We start from the raw sequence: 23,832 nt of genomic DNA, 5'->3' as shown, positions 1-23,832 counted from the left end.
TCTAGAGATTGGCCGGTCCGTTAAACCTAGGAAAAAGTAAAATATTCGAGAGATTCTTCTATACTGTTCCAAGGAAGCTTCTCCTGGATTTTAGTTGCTTTTGTGATGTTCGAACTCTGTATCTGGGTTACATCATGCAAACTGAAACATACCAGTTCCTCCAACTTATAATCGAGGGTAAAATTGAAGGCAAGAGAGGAATGGGACTCAAGAAAATGTCCTGGCTCCAAAACATAATTCAATGGACAGGGATTAATGACATACAGTCTCTGATACATATTGCAAGAAACAAAGAGTTAATGTAAAATGTGTTCGCTAACATCCATTAGTGGATTTGCATCTGAATAAGAAGAGCTCTGTACAGGGTATTCAGCTCATTCACGATTTGTTTACTTTTTTCTATGTGCTGTGCTATATTTCTGCGTGTTGAGGGATCTGCAAAACCCGCTTCTTAGTATAGATTTGAGTCTCGTTTGATGTCTCGTTTAGCGCAGTATCAACTTGTTTTGTGTGGACAAATTTGCCCAAAACGGGACACGGCATATTCAGCAGTTCAAAAACACAGTGCCTGTGCCGTTGTTTTCAAGAAGCCAGAACATGGACTCCATTTATTTTCCAAAAATGCTGTCCATATCATGCCTGCAGCGAATTCTACAGTTGTTCCTCACGTGGTTCGCTGACGTGACGATAATTTGGAGAGATTAATTATTCCTGGAAACGTTTCGAGAAGAAGACGAAGGCACGAAGAGGACGGTCACCAACTAAATGGTCCGACCAAATTCAGAATTCAGCGGACCAATATATTCAGCAATACCCTTGGAGCAGCTTAAGATAGAGACCAATGGAAAAATTTCGTTAGTAGTATTGGAGGAAATCATGATCCTCATTAATGGATCTCTCTCTCTCTCTCTCTCTCTCTCTCTCTCTCCACAAAAGAAAGAGAGATAAATGTTTTGATCTGTAGGTATTTTGCTATTGCCTGTAACATGTAACTTTTATGAAGATCAAAAATGAATAACCATTTTCAATTTCGTTGCAACACGAAACTAAAGCCGCATCATTATTCCAATTCAATCAGAGAGTGCAGCAAGCCCCTCTACCGGTTTCGAAACTTATTAATCTCTCATCAGGAGGCACATATGCTGCTCTCTCTGACCCAACTAGGACAAACCCCGGCGTGCAGTCACGGATTGCAACGAACGAAATGGCAGGGATGCCCTAGCGGCAACTGCTAGCAAAAAAGTAAGTTTTCAATCTAGTAGCACATAAAACAACATCCAAAAATGTTACTCTACATCCTACCAGATTGAAAACAATGGGAACCTTCTCTGATTGGAGTATGACGGAAACCATTTTCGTTGGAACTTTACCGCGCTGAGCAGATGGGACGTGAATTAAAAATTGTAAAATTCCCTTATCTTCCTAAGTCTCAGCATCCGTTATGGCTTGCAAATTTTAGAAGCCTCGGAGGTGTTACCAGAGAAGGTTCCCATTGTTTTCAATCTGGAAGGATGTAGAGTCACATTTTTGGATGTTTTTTTTTATGTGCTATTAGATTGAAAACAGAAAAATAAAGAGTATTGGTTGATTTATTAGAGGTCTTTGATATTTTGTAAGGGAAATGTTATAGAGAAAATGTATAGTTTGCATGAAGTATCAAAAGTTGCACTGAGTAATCTATTTCAAATAGAGTATACGATTCCAAAACAAATAAAGCTCTGTTGCTGTAATCCAATGTACATAAAACATCGAGTCTCTCACGAAAGATGTATTACCCCCATTACACAACGTTGATGATATGAATCGGAGTAGAATGGCAACGTTGAAATTACGCGGCTCTAAATCTTTGGGATATTATCGGCTTTCCATCGTGTACTAAGTGGTTTGTGATGTTTGGTTTATAACTTTTCAATGAATATTGATCGCTACTGCTAGTTGAAGCTGCTTAAAAATGACGAAAATGTTCAGGCAGGCTTTGCGTTTTAAAACCCTTATCCGGGCAACACATTTTACTTACGTAACCGGGCAACTCGGGTCCGTTGGGCCCACCACTGTTCTTGAATGTACTCTTCATATTTTTACCCATATATTTCTAATATTCTTTTTGATTTTTTATTAAAGTTAAATTTAAATTGTCTAGATTAAGTATGCTACTATAGTATGCGGTCTACCTCGAGGGTGCGATCTACCTGAAGGATTTGCAAAAAATAATGAAATGCAAGAAAACTTTTGTAGAAAAAATATTTATTCACAAGTAATAAACATTTGGAAGGTTATGTTTTTTCCTGATAAATAGTATTTCTGAAAGTTTTTGTTGACTTGATTCCACACATCGCGTATTACTGCTAATTTGTCGTTCCTTCTTCGTTTAGACCTCGGTCCTTATCATCAAATCGAACAAATCTTAGAAAATCCTTGAATCGTTTTAACCTCATGGTAGCTTTAAATATAGTAGGTCCATAAAATTTACTCCAAAGTATATCTACATTATGGATGTTGGCACTCAGGTGCCCTGCAGTTAGTAGTAGTCCAATAAAGGCTTATAGCTCGGTAGAGTCGCAATATTTCCAGTTCTGTATCCCCAGGACTTTTTCGACTTCTCTATTTGTACACTTTACTATTTCGTTCACAATTTTTTCGTCCACAAACAAACAAAAAGAACCAACAGGATCATCTACACTTTGTAATCGAGCTATACTTTATTATATCTTAGGTCTTCTTCGTCAAATGCTAATAATGTTGTTGATTGAATTAAAAAAACATTGATTTTTTCGATATAAAACTAACACTTTCGATAGCGAATAAATCGAAAACTATTAATTTTATCAAAAAAATGTATAGAACATTTTTTGCTTAGAATGAACGATTTTATCAACTTTTGCGGTCAAAATATAATAAAAAATTTCCACCCAGGAGATGGGGTAGCAATCACCCCCATGGTAAAAAGCGCCTTTCGGCATCATATATATTTTGATCCATGGACTATCCACTACTTACTCTCAAATTTTCAAGCAAATCGATCCATTCTGTAAAAATTGCGAGGTGAAAAGCTTCGGTTCCTGGACTATTATATCTGATATGCGCCACATTATTTTTTGCAAACCTGTAGTTTTCCCAGTGCTTGCTCGAAGATATGTTCAGAGTATATATTACATAATACAGGGGACAGAATGCGTCCTTGTCTCATGCGTCTTGTCTCATGCGTCTGTCAGTCTGTCAGTTTGGTTATCATAATTATATAAAGGTCTGTTCGTACAGGAATCAGAAACTATCACTGACTATCAGCAACTGCACGCATGCGTGTTTCAATATTAGCGTTCGCACAATTGAAACACGCATGCGTCGTGCAGTTGCTGATAGTCAGTGATTCCTGTACGAACAGACCTAATTATAATTCTCAAGTCTCTATCATCTAATCTCGCTTCATTCAAGATGGTTATGAGCGTATCATGTTATAGTCTGTCTATCAAATGCCTTTTTGTAGTCGATAAAACAAATAGTCACATTTGACATCCCTGCACCTCTGCATAAGCACTTGAAGAGCGAATAGAGCCTCTCGCGTGTCTAAGGCATCGCGGAATTCAAACTGTGTCCATGATACTTGGAAACACCCTGTATAAACTGTTAATTAAATCACCGACTTTCCTTTCAAGTGCATCAAGGAACAAAATAGAGACCCAGCACGTTTGTTTATCATCGTAAAATATGACTTTCCTTTAAGCATAAAAGCCGGAACTACAATCGCTTCTGTGCTAGTGCTAATTCATTATCAACCTTTATAAACTTCTTTTCATTACGGCAACATTGTAGCGACATTGTTCTAAACTTGCGGCAGACAACTGGCATTTCCGGCAGTAGCTGCTCGTTCAACTGACACTGAAACTCTAATTTCTTCTTTCAAAGAAATTTCATTATGGCATGGGCAGAGATGTAAAATTAATCTAACTTTAAAGTTGGGTTAAATTCAAACAAAATGATGATGTATAACCTGAGACACAAATGTTATTTTTTATTAAGTGTCTTAAAAACCTTTATTTGCATCAACGTGCAACGTGCAAACATCGGAATTGGCCAGGACACTTCTGCATAGGGATTACGAACACTCGATACGAATCGTATCCGCCATGTTTTCCCATAAGGCGCTATGGTAAAACATGGCGGATACGATGCGTATCGAGTGTACGTAATCCGGGCCCTGAAGAGCTTCAAATACGAAGAGGAGTAAGGCAGGGCTGCATTTTCCCCACTAATATTTAACATAAATATATTCTGAGTTCGCTTTCAATAAAGGACTTCATTGTATATGTAATGGATTTTGGGAAGAGCTATGACGTTTAAAAATTTCACATAAACTTATGTATTACATCGGCATAATTCATAGCTTTTGTCAAAATCCAATTCCTTAATAATATAACTAAATATTTTTGATTCTAAAATATTGTAAAAGACGATGAAGTAGTAGGATGCTTCACTGCAGCATCCATTTGACTTGCAAATTGTAGAAGTCTTGGAGGTGTCACCAGGAAAGTGTACCAATAAGTTTTCAATTTAAAAATCTTTTAGTAATATTTTTAATATTTTCAATATTAATAATTTACTATTAGGATTGAAAACTACTTCGTCTTTCAATGCCAGATGGCGCTAGCCACCTACTATCATCACTTCAGTTGCAATGGGTGGGAAAACCTCTCGATACGAATCAGTTAAAATATGGAGAACAGTGCCTACGTTCCTTCCGATGAAGGCTCCAATAAGAGCCGAAAATCGCGGTTCAAGGGACTGGACTGCACTCCATATTCTAATTGAAAAGTAAGATTGTTTTGCCTTCGCATTGCAACTGAATAAAAATGGTATACATTTTTATTTTATAGTCGTATTACTCCGTAGAGTAACTAGGTGCATTTTTCCGTTGGAACTTTACCAGCTGCAGACGGGGGATGTGAATTGCATAGTGTAGAATTCCTTCCCTCTCGTCTTCACTGCAGCATCCATTTGACTTGCAAATTGTAGAAGTCTTGGAGGTGTCACCAGGAAAGTGTACCAATAAGTTTTCAATTTAAAAATCTTTTAGTAATTATTTTAATATTTTCAATATTAATAATTTACTATTAGGATTGAAAACTACTTCGTCTTTCAATGCCAGATGGCGCTAGCCACCTACTATCATCACTTCAGTTGCAATGGGTGGGAAAACCTCTCGATACGAATCAGTTAAAATATGGAGAACAGTGCCTACGTTCATTCCGATGAAGGCTCCAATAAGAGCCAAAAATCGCGGTTCAAGGGACTGGACTGCACTCCGTATTCTAATTGAAAAGTAAGATTGTTTTGCCTTCGCATTGCAACTGAATAAAAATGGTATACATTTTTATTTTATAGTCGTATTACTCCGTAGAGTAACTAGGTGCATTTTTCCGTTGGAACTTTACCAGCTGCAGACGGGGGATGTGAATTGCATAGTGTAGAATTCCTTCCCTCTCGTCTTCACTGCAGCATCCATTTGACTTGCAAATTGTAGAAGTCTTGGAGGTGTCACCAGTAAAGGGTACCAATAAGTTTTCAATTTAAAAATCTTTTAGTAATATTTTTAATATTTTCAATATTAATAATTTACTATTAGGATTGAAAACTACTTCGTCTTTCAATGCCAGATTGCGCTAGCCACCTACTATCATCACTTCAGTTGCAATGGGTGGGAAAACCTCTCGATACGAATCAGTTAAAATATGGAGAACAGTGCCTACGTTCCTTCCGATGAAGGCTCCAATAAGAGCCGAAAATCGCGGTTCAAGGGACTGGACTGCACTCCGTATTCTAATTGAAAAGTAAGATTGTTTTGCCTTCGCATTGCAACTGAATAAAAATGGTATACATTTTTATTTTATTGTAAAAGACTTTAAAGAGTCTGAGTAAAAAGATATTTAGTTATATTAAACCAAGAGGCAGCGCAGAAAGATCTCTTTGAATTTACTAAAGCTGATTAAAGTGTGTAGAGAAACATACTGCGGTCGGTCAAGCGAAACGTAGAACAGGGGTTACTGAGAGGGTATCAAAGTTGCTTTCCTACGAAGGTAATTAAATCCATTTACTAAGGCTGAAAATCAGTACACACATTCTAAATTAAATATAAATAATAGTTATTATAGTCGGTCAGCTGTATGACAGAGCCGGTCGGTCGGCACCAATAGTAGATTGAGGAAATGAAGCATTTTGGCTCGCAATTTTTTCGTCCAGCATGGATTTACTTGAAATTTTCACAGAAGGTGGGAATAGTCCAAGGATCATTTTCTATATCATGTTGCTATTATACGCTAAAACCTTGGGGGTGATTGCCACCCATATGGGGGGTGGGAATTTTTTATTACATTTTAACCATGTAATTCGATGAAAACAGTGATTCTAAGAAATAAATGTTTTTACATTTTTTCGTAAAACTAATGTTTTTCTAGTTATTCGCGCTTGAAAATAACGACTTTTAAAAAATCGACTTTTTTAGAGGGTTTTTTGAGAATACCTCGAAAAATATTCTATATATTTTTGGCGATAAAAAGTTTTTTCAAAAATGATTTTATAGGATTTTTAAAGAGCTATAAAACTGTGTAAATTAAATTCCATAAGATCCCTTAGTTTTTAATTGGGGCGGGTTTAAAGGGCTCGAATAAGGGGGTGTTTGCTGGTAAATAGAGGTGTTAAACAGCTATATCTGGCTAACTATTCACTGTAATGAAAATCTATACACAGGGTAATTTTATCCATTAAAAAAGCTACAATTTAGTAGTTCATAATTTATTTCGTATCTTCGGTATTTTCGGAGATATTTTGAAGTAAAAGGTAAAAAATACCAAATTGCAAAAAATCAATTTTTTTAACTCCAATTTTTCCAAAATTAGGCATTTAAATAAGTCAAACTCCTTGAGTGTATTGATAATATAAATATAAAAGGAACTACAGAAAGGTGAAGACCAATTTTGAATTAGGAAGGTAGTTAGGGGGTTGTTTTCACTGATTTTTTCGTAGAGAAAAGCAGGTACCGACTTTTTTTATTATAAGTCGCTTAATTTTCATGCTAGAAACTTTTTATTATTTTTTTTAAGGTCTAATTGTAGGTATATTTAAAAAAAGATTATTTAAGTTTTCCCCGAAAAATGCAAATTTTTCCCATTATTTGGCTTTGAATATTTCAAATTATGCATTTGACGAAAAAAACTAACCTTTATTTAACATCCGCATCTCGGTTTGCATTGGTCTTAAAGATATTATTGAAAAAGAATTTGGTTTGTGTTAGTAAAAGATACAATTTTATTACCTACAGTTTTTTGATTAAATGCATATTTTTCGAGGTATTCTCAAAGAACCCTCTAAAAAAAGTCGATTTTTTCGTCGAAAAACTGTTATTTTCAAGCGCGAATAACTCGAAAAATATTAGTTTTACGAAGAAAATGTAAAAAACATTTTTTTCTTAGAATCACTTTTTCCATCGAATTACATGGTTAAAATGTAATAAAAAATTCCCACCCCCGAGATGCGGTGGCAACCACCCTCAAGGTTTTAGCGTATGATAGCGGCATGATATAGAAAATGATCCTTGGACTATTCCCTACCTTCTGTGAAAATTTCAAGTAAATCCATGCTGGACGAAAAAATTACGAGCCAAAATGCTTCATTTCCTCAATCGAGTATTGGGGCCGACCGACTATAATAACGACTATTTCTATGGACTCAAGCTAAACACCGAAAAGACAAAGTTGATGGTTGTCAGTAAAGCGTCGTTTAAACACAACGATAAGTCACAGCAACTAGTTGTGATGACAAGTTGAAACGCTGTTTAGACGCTGCGATTCAATGCGATACCACCTTCAACCCAACTCCAACTTTGATAAGTTGTGCGATGCACCGTTTACACACAATGATAAGTTGCAACAACTCGATTGACCTTGATAAGTTGTTTGATTTATCGCTGTGTTTAAACGACCCTTAAAACACCAATACAACCGGAAGTGGTAACAACTGATGGTGAGCAACTGGAGAGAACTAACAGTATCACCTACCTTGATTGTAATCTAAATGAGAACTAGGACATGAGCAAAGAAATTAGAATACGTATAGAGAAGTCCAGAGCTTTATTCTTTAAGATGGGCTTTATTCTGTAATAGATGGATATTACAGTAGAAGTAAATACATCAGAAGAATCTAGGACATCTAGATAATAGAAAAATGCGTGACTAGTTATGGATAACTGTTGGAAGGAACAACATGAAGGAAAGTCTACTATATTATACTACGTTCACTTCCAAGATAAGCGTTGACGCCAATTTCAGGCACCTGATGGGTGGGTTTCTCGTATCGAGCGGCTTGTCATTGGTTAGAAATTAATTAAAATTGGTTAGAAATTAATTTCTATACAATGACACGACACGCCCACCGATCAGGCGCCTGAAAATGGCTTATCAGCTTATCTTAGAAGTCAATGTGGCATAGATGGGAAGGAAAAGGATTATAAAGTATTCTATTTATCTATTGCCCTTCATTTGGCCAAAGTTGAACGTAGGCCTCCCCCTTATTTTTCCACTCTTCTAAGTTCAGTACTAATCCTCTCCATCTGGTCCCTGCGTATCTTTTTAGGTCAAGCGGCCATCTTATCTGTGGTCTGCCCTTTCCTCTTTTATGGTCCCAAGGTCTCCAGTGAGTTATCGCTTCATTCCATCTTCCGTCTCTTTGTCTGCTGTTGTGTCCTACAAATTTCCATTTTAGAGTAGCTGCGTGGTTGTTTACGTCTTTCACTTTGGTTTTATTTCTGATTCATGTATTTTTCTTTTTATCACTTAGCTTGATACCCAGAATCTGCTTTTCCATTGCCCTTTGAGTCTTGGCCATCTTTTCCATATTTTCCTTTGTGAAGGTTCATGTCTGTGCTCCATATGTAAGTACTGGTAGGACACATTGATCATAAACTTTTGTGCGAAGGTATTGGGCATATTTCCGGTTTTTCAGGATATAGCTCATTTTTCCGAATGGCACCCATGCGAATCTTATTCTATTTTATTTCTGCTGTTTGATTTTCTTTACTCAGTTTCATTATTTGCCCTAGATATGTGCCCTAGATTTCTTTACTCAGTTTCATTATTTGCTCCTTGACTTTCTGTATTGTAATTGTTCCTATTTACATGGTTTCGTTTGTTATATATTTAGTTTTTATATAGTTCATTTTTAGACCTAAAAAAGTAGGATATGCAATAATCAATATTCAAAGTGGATTTAAAAAATTATTCAAATTGCCTTGTGAATCATCGATATACACCGCTGAAATGATAGCGATACTTTTTGCTTTAAGACACATATTTTAGTAACGAACCCTATAGCTGCATAATATTTACAGACAGTAAGAGTGTCGTTGATAGACTAACTAACGTACATAAGTCTCAACAACTCAATCATATAGAACTGGAAATTATGACTGTTTATAATAAAATTGCAAATTTAGGAAAAAAAATCATTATATCATGGATAAAGGGACACGCACTGATTAGGGGTAACGAAATAGTAGACAGGCTAGCCAAATCCGCCCTAGAAATAGGCGAAGAACTTCCCATGAACTTACTACCCATTTCGGATATTGACATTATTAGTAGACGACACCAAAAAAAAATTGGCAAAGGTATTATCGAAACACTAGACTAGAACTGGTAGTAACTACAAACAAATGCAGCCTGAAATTCACATTAAAAGATGGTTTCATTCTGTATCAAATCGCCATTTCATAAGAGTTATAAATAGATTGAGATGTAATCATGCTCTTACCCCCTTCATAGCTTCATATTATGTACAGTTTGGGTCTCACAGAGTCACCTGTGAGTGTGGAATAGAAGGTGATCTACTACATATTCTCCTCGAATGTTCACATCAATCAGTAAATATATACAAATTTTATGATATTCTTAATATGTTAAAAATTCCACGTCCCGTTTATCTGAACAATTTGATATTTTCTGAAGATAATAATACATTAAAAACAATTTAAGAACATATCAAAAACTGTAGATATAGATTGTGGCAATAAAATTTACTCTGTATTTAAGAGGAAACAGTAGCGATCAACAGGTAGCGAAAACGCGTTCCAAGATTGCGGCTGTAATTTTGAATATTTTTTCGAGATATTTGGCACACGTATTCGTAATATAATAAAGAATGGCGGTACAGAGCCTAATTTGAAAAATATATTAATATGTGGAAATTACTCTGTAATTAAATACAATATTAAAAAAACGATCCTGTACCGCCATTAAGAAGAACAAAAAAATACACTTTCTTCAAATAAACTTTTTTATCCGATGCCTAGATTTTGTGTCATTTTGGAACTACTAAAATTTTTTATTTCATTAGTAGTTCCAAAATGACACAAAATCTAGGCATCGGATAAAAAAGTTTATTTGAAGAAAGTGTATTTTTTTGTTCTTCTTAATGGCGGTACAGACTCGTTTTTTTAATATTGTATTTAATTACAGAGTAATTTCCACATATTAATATATTTTTCAAATTAGGCTCTGTACCGCCATTCTTTATTATATTACGAATATGTGTGCCAAATATCTCGAAAAAATATTCAAAATTACAGCCGCAATCTTGGAACGCGTTTTTGCTACCTGTTGATCGCTACTGTTTACTCTTAAGTAATTTTGTTAATACTAAGCAGGCATGTTTGTTAAAACAAACATGTTTGTTTTGTTGTTATTTGTTTTAAACCCTGTAGATTTAAGTAATTATTGTATATTATAATTGAAAAAGAAAAAAGAACAAGAAAAAAAGAGAACAGAAAAAGCAAAAAAAAAGAAAAAAAAAAAGAAAAAAGCAAAATAAAAGAAAAAAAAAACTAAGAAGATGTAAACCTCCGAGATGTTGAATAGGGTTTATGTCTTAGCGTAAGTAAAAAAAAACAAATAATAATAATAAAAAAATAATAAAAAAACAAATTAAAGATATAAAAAAATACAAAAAAAAATAAATATGTACAAAAAAAATATTTACAACCAAAACAGTGTATTATTTAGATAATAATTGTAATATGTTAGTTTGTTATGTATTTAGAGTTGAAATACAGAAAAAATTCCTCTGATTGAAAAAACAAATTTGTTTGTTTTTAAAATAACAAAATGTCTGGCTAATTGGCTCGGCCAAGGCCATCAAATTCACACAAAAAAATTTTTAGACCTATCTCCTTTGCATCCTTTTCCAATTGTGTCATCATTTCGTTAATATTTTTCATATTGTGTGATATCACCGCTGTCATCCGCATATCTCAGGTTATTCAGCAATTGTCCATTGATGTTGATTCTTTTGTTGTGCCATTCAAGTGTAAAATACTAGCAGGCGGAAAAATAAAAGAAAAACGTAAAAGTAAATTCACATAATCCATAATTTTCAAAGAACTGATTTACTATTTAGACTTTACAAGACCTTAAAGAAATGTACCTAATAAACCTTTTGTAAGTTATTCTGAAATAATGATTTTCTGTAACGTGACGCTACTGCCGGAAGTGGTTATAGATGCTCGAAAGTTAAATCTAGTTAGAGGCTCGGTTCATTTACATGGTGCTATTATCTGCCTATCGACTTTAATTTGCAGTAAAATTTTAAAGTACCTGCCTAATTATTGGAAGTTGCAAGTCGGCAGATATTAGCAGGATATGTTTTAACAGCTTTAGACCTTCTAATTTGTACTTGTTTTATCTTACATATTCATTATTCATATGCACCTCGTTAACCAGCATCCTGCATGAAGTAAGAATGTTGGTTCTGTTGAAAATATGTATTAAATAAAATGGTAATCAATTTCTATCATAATTCTCTTTTTAATAGAAATCGTGCTATTGATTAATTTCATAAACTGGTACTTAATATAAAAAATGTTATGACTAAAAAGTATTTTTTCTATGGCTATTTTTAAAGCTGCTGATATGGGTTTTAAATTTAAAGGCCTGTACCAGCCTCTTATATACAGGGTTTTCTTCTATTTTTCTTTTATACTGCCTGTTTTTCTTCAACGGTGTCTTTCATTCTGTCTCTAAATTGCCACTCCATCTGTTAGATTCTGTGATTTCTATTCTGTTCTATTCTGTAAGAAGAATAAGAAACATTATTAGAAACTAGACAACATTTTTCAAAAACCAGCTACAGGTCAGTTTTTGATTAAAGGTTTTTTTCGTGTATTATCGATTATTTTCCTTTGACTCCTAATACAGGGTAAAAATCTCCCCAATATTGGGGCGATGGTCATGGCCAATAGGGATCAAATAAGATATCATTTAAAACCCCTTGCAAAGCCCCTAACTCTACCAAAGATGATAAAATCTATTAATAGGTACTCACTTTACACTGAATTGAGCGTCCTTTATGGATGTCCTTTAAACATCGTATGTAAAGTGATAAGCATGACATATTATTACGATTATAATGAATTTAATATCAATAAACCTTGTTTTGACACATCTGTGAAAATCTGTGAAAACACAAATAATAATATATTATAATGTAAGTGATATATTAGATGGCATTTAAAATTAAAAGAATTCATGACGATTGTAATTTGGAATCAACATCTATTTTCTAAAAGGACAAGAAATACAATTATAAAAAAATCTGTGGTCTTCGACCATTAAATTAACTTTGTTCGAGGTCACTAAACTACAGAATAAAATGAAGAAAAAATGTTTTTAGAACAAGTTAAGAAACATTTAAGATTTCTCTTGGAATAATTTTTCGACTTCGTAAACATAAACTTATTTGTACTGCCAGTCTTTCAGATATCTTTCACATTTAAGGTAACTGATGCGGGTGAAATATTTTTTATGTCAATAAATTTCTGATTAGGATTAACCCTTTCGCTGAAATGCTAAAAAGTTTGTAGTGCTACTAATGTGAATACAAGTAATTATCGCTTGCGAATAAATTCATTTTGAGCAGTACAGGTCAAATTTTCAAAACAATAATTAAGTATTATGTTTGTATTATTAAAGGGATTGAGCTCAATTGTAATGATTATTTCATTCATAGGAGATTCTGACCAATAGAAAGCTAGAGAAATCTAAATTAAATTGATAATTTTTGATAATTTCCCGTCGTCAAGTATATTACGTCAGATGTCCTTCGTTGCTACGAAAAAATACATTCAGTGACATTAATGACAATTAATGTTTTAAAAATTATAAAAGTGATGACTTTCAACCGTGAAATATTTATAACAACTGTGTGTTTAATTGTACTAATTTTGTACTTATAAATAAATTACAATAAAATTTTGGTTTTGAACAGTTTTATTCATATTCAAAATTAATATAGAATTTTTGCCCTCGTGACATTTTGACATAATTTCACTCGCCTTCGGCTCGTGAAATTAAAACTGTCAAAGTGTCACTCGGGAAAAATTCAATCATTTTAGAGCTCTTGTGCAATTACTACTGAAAATTACATTTGCTAAGTAACTACTGGACGCTTCGATTTGTAAAGGGTTTATCAGAAAAATTAAAAAGGATAGAAAACATATACAGGGTGTTTGGTAAAGAATGGGCCATAACTCCTGAGGTTAAAATAGGTCGATTTAAGCTAACTTCCTTAGTACAAAAGTTGATAATAACCGAAATACAGGGTGTCAAAGTTAAACGTTTATTTTATCTATTCTTGAATATTTCCTAACAGGCATGAGATAATAACACGAAATTATGGTAAGTAAGGGTTTTTTGGGCCGAGAAATCTAAATTCGTCACCAAAAATGATGAGTTACCCAGAGGGCGCCACATACGCCTTTCAGCGCTCATTTAATAGGTTCATTTTTTTATTACCCACTCTAGATACTTTTTAAATCAAAACTTTTATTCTCTTAATATTTTTACTTAAAAAAAGTATACTCGATTTATCTCGCTAAACTCAACCGTTTTCGAGATAAACGCACTTTAATTCTGCGAGGCAACATAATTTTTTGCATAATATCATTGTGGTTACACCCGAAAAATAACTTAAAATTCTTCGAATTTTGCATAAGGCGCCCTCTGGGTAATACATCATTTTTGGTGGAGAATTTAGATTTCTCATCCCAAAACACCCCCGCTTACCAAATTTCGTGTTGGTATCCCATGCCTGCCAGGAAATATTCGAGAATAAATTATTCTAGAATATTTTTCCAACTGTTGCTTGCCTTACAATGAAAATTGCATCTGTTGTTGATCTGCCCTGCATAAAGCCAAGTTGATTATCGGGTATTTCGGTTTCTTCACGTATCCGTCTATCAATTACTCTTTCGCATATTTTCATGCTGTGGCTAAGTAGTTTTATAGCCCTGTAGTTTGTACATTGTTGTATGCCTCCCTTGTTTTTGTAGACAGGTACTAATAGACTGCTTCTCCATTCGTCTGGCATTTGTCCAACTTCCATAATTCTATTAAATAGACCTGCTAGCCAACTTATTCCTGTCTCTCCCAATGCTCTCCATACTTCCCCAGGAATGTCATCTGGTCCGACTGCTTTTCTTTTCTTTATTTTTTGAAGCGCTTGAGCCACTTCCTCGTTTGTTATTCTGGTAACCATTGTCTCCTTTAACTCCACAGGCTGTCTGTCAAATTCTTCATTTAATGAACTGTCAAAATACTTTCTCCATCTCTTTTTGACATCCTTTTCGTGAATTAGTATTTTATTATTTTCATCTCGGATACATCTAATCTGATTAAAATATCTTGCTTTCTTTGCTTTGTGTTTGGCTATTTTGTATATCTTTGCTTTGCCTTCCCTGATATCAAGTTGATCGTATAGGTTTGAATATGCTTCTGCTTTAGCTTTTGCTACTGCTACTTTCGCTTCCTTTTTGGCGACCATATAGTTTTAAAGATCTATGTGCGATCTGGTTTCTTGCCACTTTTTATATAATTTTCCCTTCTCTTTTATTTTTCCTTGTACTTCATTTGACCACCACCAAGTATCTTTATCCTCAAACTTCTTTCCTGACCTTTTTCCAAGTAGTTCAATAGCCGTCTCTCTAATAATATTGGCCATTTTTCTCCAATTCTTCAACTAATAATGGAAGGAAAAAAAGAAGGAAAGCTGACGATAAATATCATGGCTGTGTAATGTAGAAAAAGAACAGAACAAGAAAAAGAACAGAACAGATATACAAAAGAAGTATATTACAGGTAATTCACATAAAAAAGATCAAAATTGTATCAATAATAAGATCGATATAAAGGATCTCTCTAGAACTTAATGAATTGAGTTGTTCGTAAATGCACCATTAGCATATATTTTAAATACTACCCTGGATCAGTCGTAGTTTTCAAGTATCCGCCAAGTGCTTTTAGGTAAAATATCACTTTTGCATTCCATCACAAACTAGAGCAAATAGTGGTCTTGTCAAACATGGTGGATGTCAAAGATGAACATGGTCGTATCAAAGCAGTCCAAAGTCTGTATAATTGAACGACTGCAAAAATTAAAATTGGATCAAGGAGGTCTGAGGGATTTAAAGTCACGAAAGGATTAAAGCAGGATTGCTGTTATCTGGAACAAGCACTCAAGCTGTGGAAGAGAAAATGTAATGGCATGAGAATCCCTCTCAATGACGAGACAACACTATACACTTTATGTTTCGCTGATGACCAAATTCTGATTGCTCAGGATCATGACGACTTGAGTTACATGACTCAGAAGCTAATAGAAGAATATTACAAATGGGACAAAGCAAACCATTACATTAGACGATGCGCGATGGGGTAGAAATTAAACACTGATGAATACAAGTACCTGGGCATGAAGATAAATCAAGATGGAACACTCTATGCTGCTATAAAAGACAGAAACATACAAGATAGAAAAGCAATATCCATGATAAAAGACATTCTGTGGGACCAAACAATATCTAAAACGAACAAACAGCTCATATAAAATAGCATACTTAAAAGTATAATCACATATGGCAATGAAGTTTGGCCACTGAAACAACAAACTGAGAAAATGTTACTAGTAACAGAAATGGACTTCTGGAGAAGAGCAGCCGGCAAATCAAAAACAGATCGGATACCAAATGAGATAATACGAGAAATGATGGAGTCACACATACAATAATTGATGACATAAAAACAAAACAACTCATATGGTACGGCCATGTACAGAGAATGCCGGATGACAGGATCCCTAAACAGATTTTGACATGGACACCACAAGGGAGAAGGAAAATAGGAAGGCCGAGAAGTAGCTGGAGAGAGGGAATTGAAAAAGAACTAGAGGAAAGAGAAATCCCTTCAGGTCTATGGCTAAACAGAGCAGAATGGCGGTTAGGAGAACGCTGTAAGCCGATAGTAGTAGTAGTATTAAGTTAATGTTTATATAATTAAAGTGCCTGTTGAAAATGGCGAAGATAATCGAAACGTTTAAGCAATACTAAAGTGATTTATTTTTAACAGACCCACAAACCCAGGAATTAAAAAAAGTTTTTAAGAGACTTGTACAAGTTTTAAAAAAAGTGTCACTTTTGGATTTAAATTTGTTGATGGTGATTGCAAATAAAAATGGATTAAAAAGTAGGCTCACGAGAGAAAACCTTGCCTGTACTTTGTAAATTACGTCGGAACGAAATGGGTGATTTTAATAGTATATTAAACAACAAGTTCAGAAAAGCAAAGTTTTATTAAACGAATATGCCTTTTGAGTACGAGCGAGCAAAGCGAGCGAGTAATTTAAAAGCTATATGACTTTCATAGAACTGTAATTAAATTATAAGTAAATAACTACAGATATAAATGCATTACAAAGTTAGTCAATTTCATTCTACAATACATACCTGTGTGGGACTTTCTAGGTAACTTAGTAATCTAACACGGCTTTTTTGTGTTTGCTTAATAGTAATTAAAAATAGTAAATAAATATCCTTATCATCATTATTAACTACAAATAATTTAAAAATACATATACGCTCAATCACATAATGTATATTTTAGAGATATCGAAACGTTCATTATTATTCAACTAATTATTCAGGAAGTGGGGAACACAGGAGGAAAATGCGTGGTGCTGGGAGACTGGGAAACGCAAAAATAGCAAAGTGGAGATCTCCTATCACCGACACTCGAGGCAGGACACTGACTAACTGGGTTGGTACTCTGGATCTGGTGGTACTGAACACAGATCAGAAGTCTATGTTTGTTAGGAGAGGTACAGGTACATGACAATAGCGGCGAAAGCAAGAGGCTGAAAGGTTCTGAGAGACTGCAGCGGAACGGAGCATCGGTATCATCGTATTCTCGATAAGCCGAGCGGGGACGTAAACAGGCCTGGTGATGACGAGGCACAAAGAAATGAATGTGTCGTCATGTAAAGAGGGTTAACACGTTCGGTGTTGCATCAGTAGTACTGTGTTACTAAATGAACGATTTAAGTACGTGGTACCAGCCAAGTGATGCTTGTTCAAGATGGGCACCCAACGTGTTAACGAGAGCAAGGGGCAGAGCAGGGATTAACCCTGATATCATCGAGGAGATTGACGATGAGTACCGCGCACGGAAGAGGGAAATTTACAGGCAATTTTGTACGTGCCTTCTTTTTTCGTGGAAGAGAACTGTGTGAAAAGCTGGATGACCAGATCTGGGCTCAGGGATACGTCATGAAGGGCCATACCCTTTACCATGGATGAACTTGTCGAGGCGTGGGGCATACCCAAGACGCAGTCCCCCGTACTGGATCAGGTATCAAATGAGGTGGTGAAGGGTCTAGAACGAACGGAGCTTGCGTGGCTTCTGAAGTATATAAATACACTACTGGAAGCACAGAACTTTCCCAAGCCTTGGAGGACATTGAGGTTGGTACTACACCACAAAACTAGGGGAAAATATCGCCCCATCTGCCTCCTTCCCTGCGTCGGTAAGCCGTATGAAACAATGCTGCGGCGTGAACGCATCAACGGATGCTTGAGACATCAGGAGGCTTATTCGACACACTGCCCAACAGAGGGAATGAACACCGATGAGCAGCCATGCCGTTGTTCGGTGTTAACAATGAATTCCGTATATGCTTCAGTGGAACGAGGTACTGAAAGCAATGTAGGAGACAATGGCCTAGTTGCCTGATGAATGTGGTGGCGGAGTATCTGTTTGAGAAAATTATGACGCAGAAGGGCACGATCGTTGTATCCTTCTATAGTGAATAGAGCAAATAGAGCAGTAAGATGCCTGAATAAAACAATATGGAGAAATAAAAATATCGGGGAAAAAATGGAAGACGGACTTCACAAAATACTCATCAGAACAATAATGTTATGGGCGACAGAAAAACGGCTAACACAAAGAAAACAAAAAAGAATGCTAGGAATAGCTAAGCTTTGTGGTATTATTTTACACTTCGAATGTGATTACCTTTTTTACAAAATATTATATTGATTATTCTAGTTCGCACACATTCTAAACTTTGTAATCAGACGAATTTTAAATTATTATTAATGATATTAATAAATTCGTCTCTTAATGGATTAATTTGGATTGATATAAAATCGTTTACCAAGAACGCAGAGGACAATATGTTATGCATGATAGTCTCAGTTCATCACACAGTAACATTGAATTAAATCAGATTTGTCTATCTTTATTAACTTAGCTCCACACTTCATTAGACAAAACAATTTCCGCTCCTCATAAAATGTTGATAGACCGGATTGTGTCGGGTTTGTTGTCTGTTGTCTCCCTTCTCCCTTTCAGGCCAGTAATTGCCTTTACGTATGTATCACTTGCTTTCAAAATGGTGTTCTTTTTTATTAGATTTACAAAACTGCAGTCAAAGGAATAGAAACCCTGTCCAGCTTTTCTGAAAATGTTGACAGATTAAAACGAAACAGTAACAACATATTAGTATCGGCATTCCATGTCTTATTCTTACTATCTGTTACTCAGGAATACTCAGGAATTTATTTTGACATTTAATAAGCTTTTTAATATATGAGTACATATAAGCTAATTGAACATTCTGTGAGATTATACCAATCCTCACTTTAGATAAATCCACATTACTTGATTTGAACAAATTGCAATTGTACAAATTTAGCTGTAATAAGAATTTGTTGAATATTATGTTTTCGTGGAGTACAAAAAAATGCCAAAAATACCGTACAATAAGCCTCATGAGCTATATCTAATTGTTCCAAAAGCTAATCCATAAAAGAGTCTACAAGCTATGTGAATACAAAACTTCTACCAACCAGTTCGGGATCATAAATGCTGTTTGGTACGAGAGAGGCGTTATTCTCAATACAAGTCTTATTCCAGAGATACAGAAGAGAGAATACATACTTAAAATCCCGTGGACTTACCGAGGCACAAATGAGGAGGTCCTCAGAAGAATGAAGAAAATCCAAGAGGTACTGACTACCATCAGATCTCAAAAGTTATAAAATAAAAAGACTAAGTTTTCAATCTAATGGCATATAAAACAACATAATGTTACACTACATCCCACCAGACTGAAAACAATGGGAAACCTTCTCTGGTTACACCTCCGAGGTTTCTACAATTTGCAAGCCATAACGGATGCTGAGACTAAGGAAGATGAGGGAATTTTACAATTTATAATTCACGTCCCATCTGCTCAGCGCGGTAAAGTTCCAACGAGAATGGTTCCCTTCGTACTCCAATCAGAGTAAACATGTAATAGCCAGGGAGGTAGTGTCAAATTTGACCGGAGCATTTTAGCATGGCTGCTTTCTTTTTATTTAGTTAGGTATTCCAAAGCTTATTAACAAATGATGTGTCAGCTGGCCCAAAACCGGGGATTTTAGACAAGAAAAGGTAAATGAAACTTGATGGAAATACGCTACAACTTATGTCACATATTTATCTACGTGACTTACAACTGTTAATAGCCTTGATGACTTCTCTCCTAGCTTTCACTCAGGCAATCCGGGTTCAAATCCTGGCGTTGAAATTTTTTTTTAAATTGACATTTTATTTTGATAAATAATTATTTTTATAATACCACGTTTGTATTATTTATACGAGACAATATAAAAAAAATCTGTATGTCTTATAGAATTGTGCATAGAACTTATGAAATAGAACTATGCATTTGATCATAAATATTATGATTGACCTTAATAAGCAAAGTTGTTGTAAATGAACCCCTGAAGCTTCCTGAGTTAGTACGACCAATCTAAGTGAAAAAGGAGGTTGCCCTCCCGACATTTTTTTTTTATTTTTTGGACAAACTGTTTTTTCTTAATGTAATATGATGTAGAACCAAAAGATACATACAACCCTAATTTTTCACTTTTCTATCACCAACCCCCATTTTTTAATAGCAATCTAAATATTTCCCTGTTCTCTATAATAGGTATATAAAAATGGATGTTTGTCTGTATGAGGAGCGATCAATCAAAACGCAATAAATCCTGTTTTTTAGAATTTGAGTTAAATTAATACTAAATATCTTTGTCATGACCATGACATATATCCAGTGGTTACAGCCAATTCATTCCAAGCGCAATATATCCAATAGAAAATAGCTATCGAAAGTGTGCAAATCAATTAAAACACAATAAATCCAGTATTCCGCTGAATAACGCCCTTATTATAAAATAATTATTTTTCAAAATAAAATTTCAATTTTAAAAACAAAAAAAAAATTCAACGCCAGGATTTGAACCCGGATTGCCTGAGTGAAAGCTAGGAGAGAAGTCACCAAGGCTATTAAGAGTTGTTACAACTTACAGTAAGTCACGTAGATAAATATTTGACATAAGTTGTAGCGTTTTTCCATCAAGTTTCATATTTTACCTCTTTTTGTCTAAAATCCCCGGTTTTGGGCCAGCTGACACATCATTTGTTAATAAGCTTTGGAATACCTAACTAAATAAAAAGAAAGCAGCCATGCTAAAATGCTCCGGTCAAATTTGACACTACCTCCCTGGCTATAAATCCGATGATCATGTTATGACCGATCATATTACCCGTATGCACGCCAATGGTGAATACAAAATTCTTAATTGTGTGTCAAAAAATGTGCAATAACTACGTCTTAAAACCCAACAAATTTGATTTGCATATCTCAACTGGTTTTAAAGCAATAAATAACGTCGGTTTGAAAAAAAGTTGAACATCCCGTATGATTATAAAGTTTGTCGCACTTATTTAGAAACACCCTGTACTGATGATGAACATGGCCAGTTGTTAAAGTAGGTACCTAACTTTTTTATTGTCCAACATAAGCGAATTAATCTAAAAACAGAATGTTAAGAAAACCTGATGCTATAGGCTCTTAATTTCAGTGTTTTATAAATGCTAGAATAGTTATAAATGCTATAGAATAGTCCACATGATGATGCGCACTTTGAGAAAAACACAGTTTGATTCGTACACCCGGTATACAATGACAGTTTACCTCTCTAGCAACAATAATATTACAGCGATATTGTTAATGAATAAGGCTATACGCTCTGAGCTTCGCTGGTGTCGCTCCTGGCGGATTACTAATTCAACTTTCACTGGTAATTTTTAAATTTATTATTTAATTGTTATCGCTTAATATTTACAACGCAAAATAGTAATTAAATTGTAATCGATTTTTTTAAGATTTTGCTAATCATTTTGACGTTCTATTGATAAAATATGAATTTCCTACTTCAGATACTTTCACAATTATCGTGTAGATGGCGCAGATTAATTTATAAGTACATATTACGGAACATTAAAAAAACTTAAATTCAGCATTTAAAACGTAAGTATATTTAAGGTAAAAATATATACCACAGCTTTGACCAACTAATATTTATTATAATTAATGTTTTTAATTTTAATTTTAAATTAATCACTTTGACATTTATGTCAAATTTCCGGTAAACGTTTACAGACTTGCCACTACTGGCGCTCGCGAATTTGTAAATATCCCCTCTACGTACGAGCTCACAGCGTATAACATGGTAAAAAATCACTTAAATCGGACAATAGATTTAGGAAATTCGAGACATCAAAAATGACCAAATTTTTAAGTGGATCTCGATTTTTTTGCACCTGGGTGTATTTAATCAAAAAATTAACAATTTCCTAAACATAAACGATTTTTTATTAAACATTATCCTGGTGTATATTACCATTTCGTTTTTCGTAGCTTTTGTTACTATGACTCATAATACTGAAAGTATGTTACATACCAAACAGTCTGCTACTGACCTGTAACATTGCAAAGTAACAGGATCTTGTAACAGACTATCAAACGTATGTGGCAACACTGTTATCGAACAGCCTTGCTTGGAATTCGACTATAATAATTATGATTGTGCTTCTAACCGGATATTAATTCTTAAGTTGGCGATTTCTTTCTTTGTCGTTTACTTTGATATCATTAACATGATGAGGTTTTGTACAATCAGATTTCTGTTATAATAATCTACCTTTATTAATTAGTTAGGCAGACAATGAGAGTTATGCGGAAGTGAGAAGAAATGTCATTATATTGTTAAAAAATGATTCTATTATATTTTTGTAACGGATCAGGTCAAGTACCTAAGTATATTTTTTAGAATCAATCAAGATGAGACTTCATCTATAAAATTTAAAGCCGGGATCCGATGGAGTGTGGCGTGGCACTCTTCACTCACCAGTTTACGTCAACAAAGAAAAATAGACAATATAGAATAGTGAAAAGAAAAGAGAGCACGGCTGGCACCCCACATTACTGTGAAATTAATAAATATTTACTTTTTGCCGATGGAGCCCTGGTGTTGGCGATAGAAATTTTAGTATGTTGGTTAATTCATACAATGATAAAAATTTCGACACAACGTCGTTAGTTCACTCCATAGTAAAATTACCACGACCAGCCACTCCTAGTCTGTATCAGCTTCTGATTTCATTTGAACCGTGTTCATTTACCCACAAACGATGGGAGACTTCGCGCCGGTCCGAGCCGGCCATAAGTAGAGGGTTCGGTCTTAGCCCAAAAATCGTAAATCACAAATTTTGAGACAAATAGCGCTATTTTATGTTGCGTTGATTCCCGTCTTTAGTTTTTATCTTTATTATTTTTCTTTCTATTATTTTCTTATTATTTTTATTTTTTATTTTTTATTTTTTATTTTTTATTTTTTATTTTTTATTTTTTATTTTTTATTTTTTATTTTTTATTTTTTATTTTTTATTTTTTATTTTTTATTTTTATTTTTTATTTTTATTTTTATTTTTTATTTTTTATTTTTTTATTTTCTATTATTTTCCTATTATGTTTTATCTTTTCTATTATTTATTTTCTATTTCTCTTAATGTGCGACACGCCACCATGGGATCCTAGGTCCTAGCAGTCTTTTAATTTGTTCGTAAGATTTTCTGGCTTGTTCTGTTTTCGATCTTATCTCTAGATCAGGATTTAGGCTGCTATTGATCCAACATCTCATGTACTTGAACTAGTTGACCTGTTCTAAAGTATGCCCGTTTATTGTGCATTGTAGAGGTACATTTTGGTCTTTCCTATTGACATCACTTTGGTTTTCTTAATGTTTATTTTTATACTAAATTGCTCACAGACCAAGTTAGTTTTGTCGATGAGTCTTTGTAGACACAAGTCGGAATCCGCACTCAACACCGCATCATCGGCGTATCTGATGCTATTGATATTTACTCCATTCATCTTGACTCCATCCTTGGAATCCTTTAGTGTCTCTTTTCAGTGTTGCCAACCGCATTTCTCTAGATTATCCGATGATCGCTCAAAAAGATCTGATTTGTCAAGAAAAGATATGCTCATAGGCGTAACCGGGGGGTTGGGGATTATAACCCCCTCCCCCTCCCCATTTGGATGTACTTTGAGCTCTCTGCGCTTAACACC

This window comes from Diabrotica virgifera, chromosome 3, assembly GCF_917563875.1.
Source record: "Diabrotica virgifera virgifera chromosome 3, PGI_DIABVI_V3a".
NCBI lineage: Eukaryota > Metazoa > Arthropoda > Insecta > Coleoptera > Chrysomelidae > Diabrotica > Diabrotica virgifera.
Note: the sequence above shows the minus strand (reverse complement) of the source record.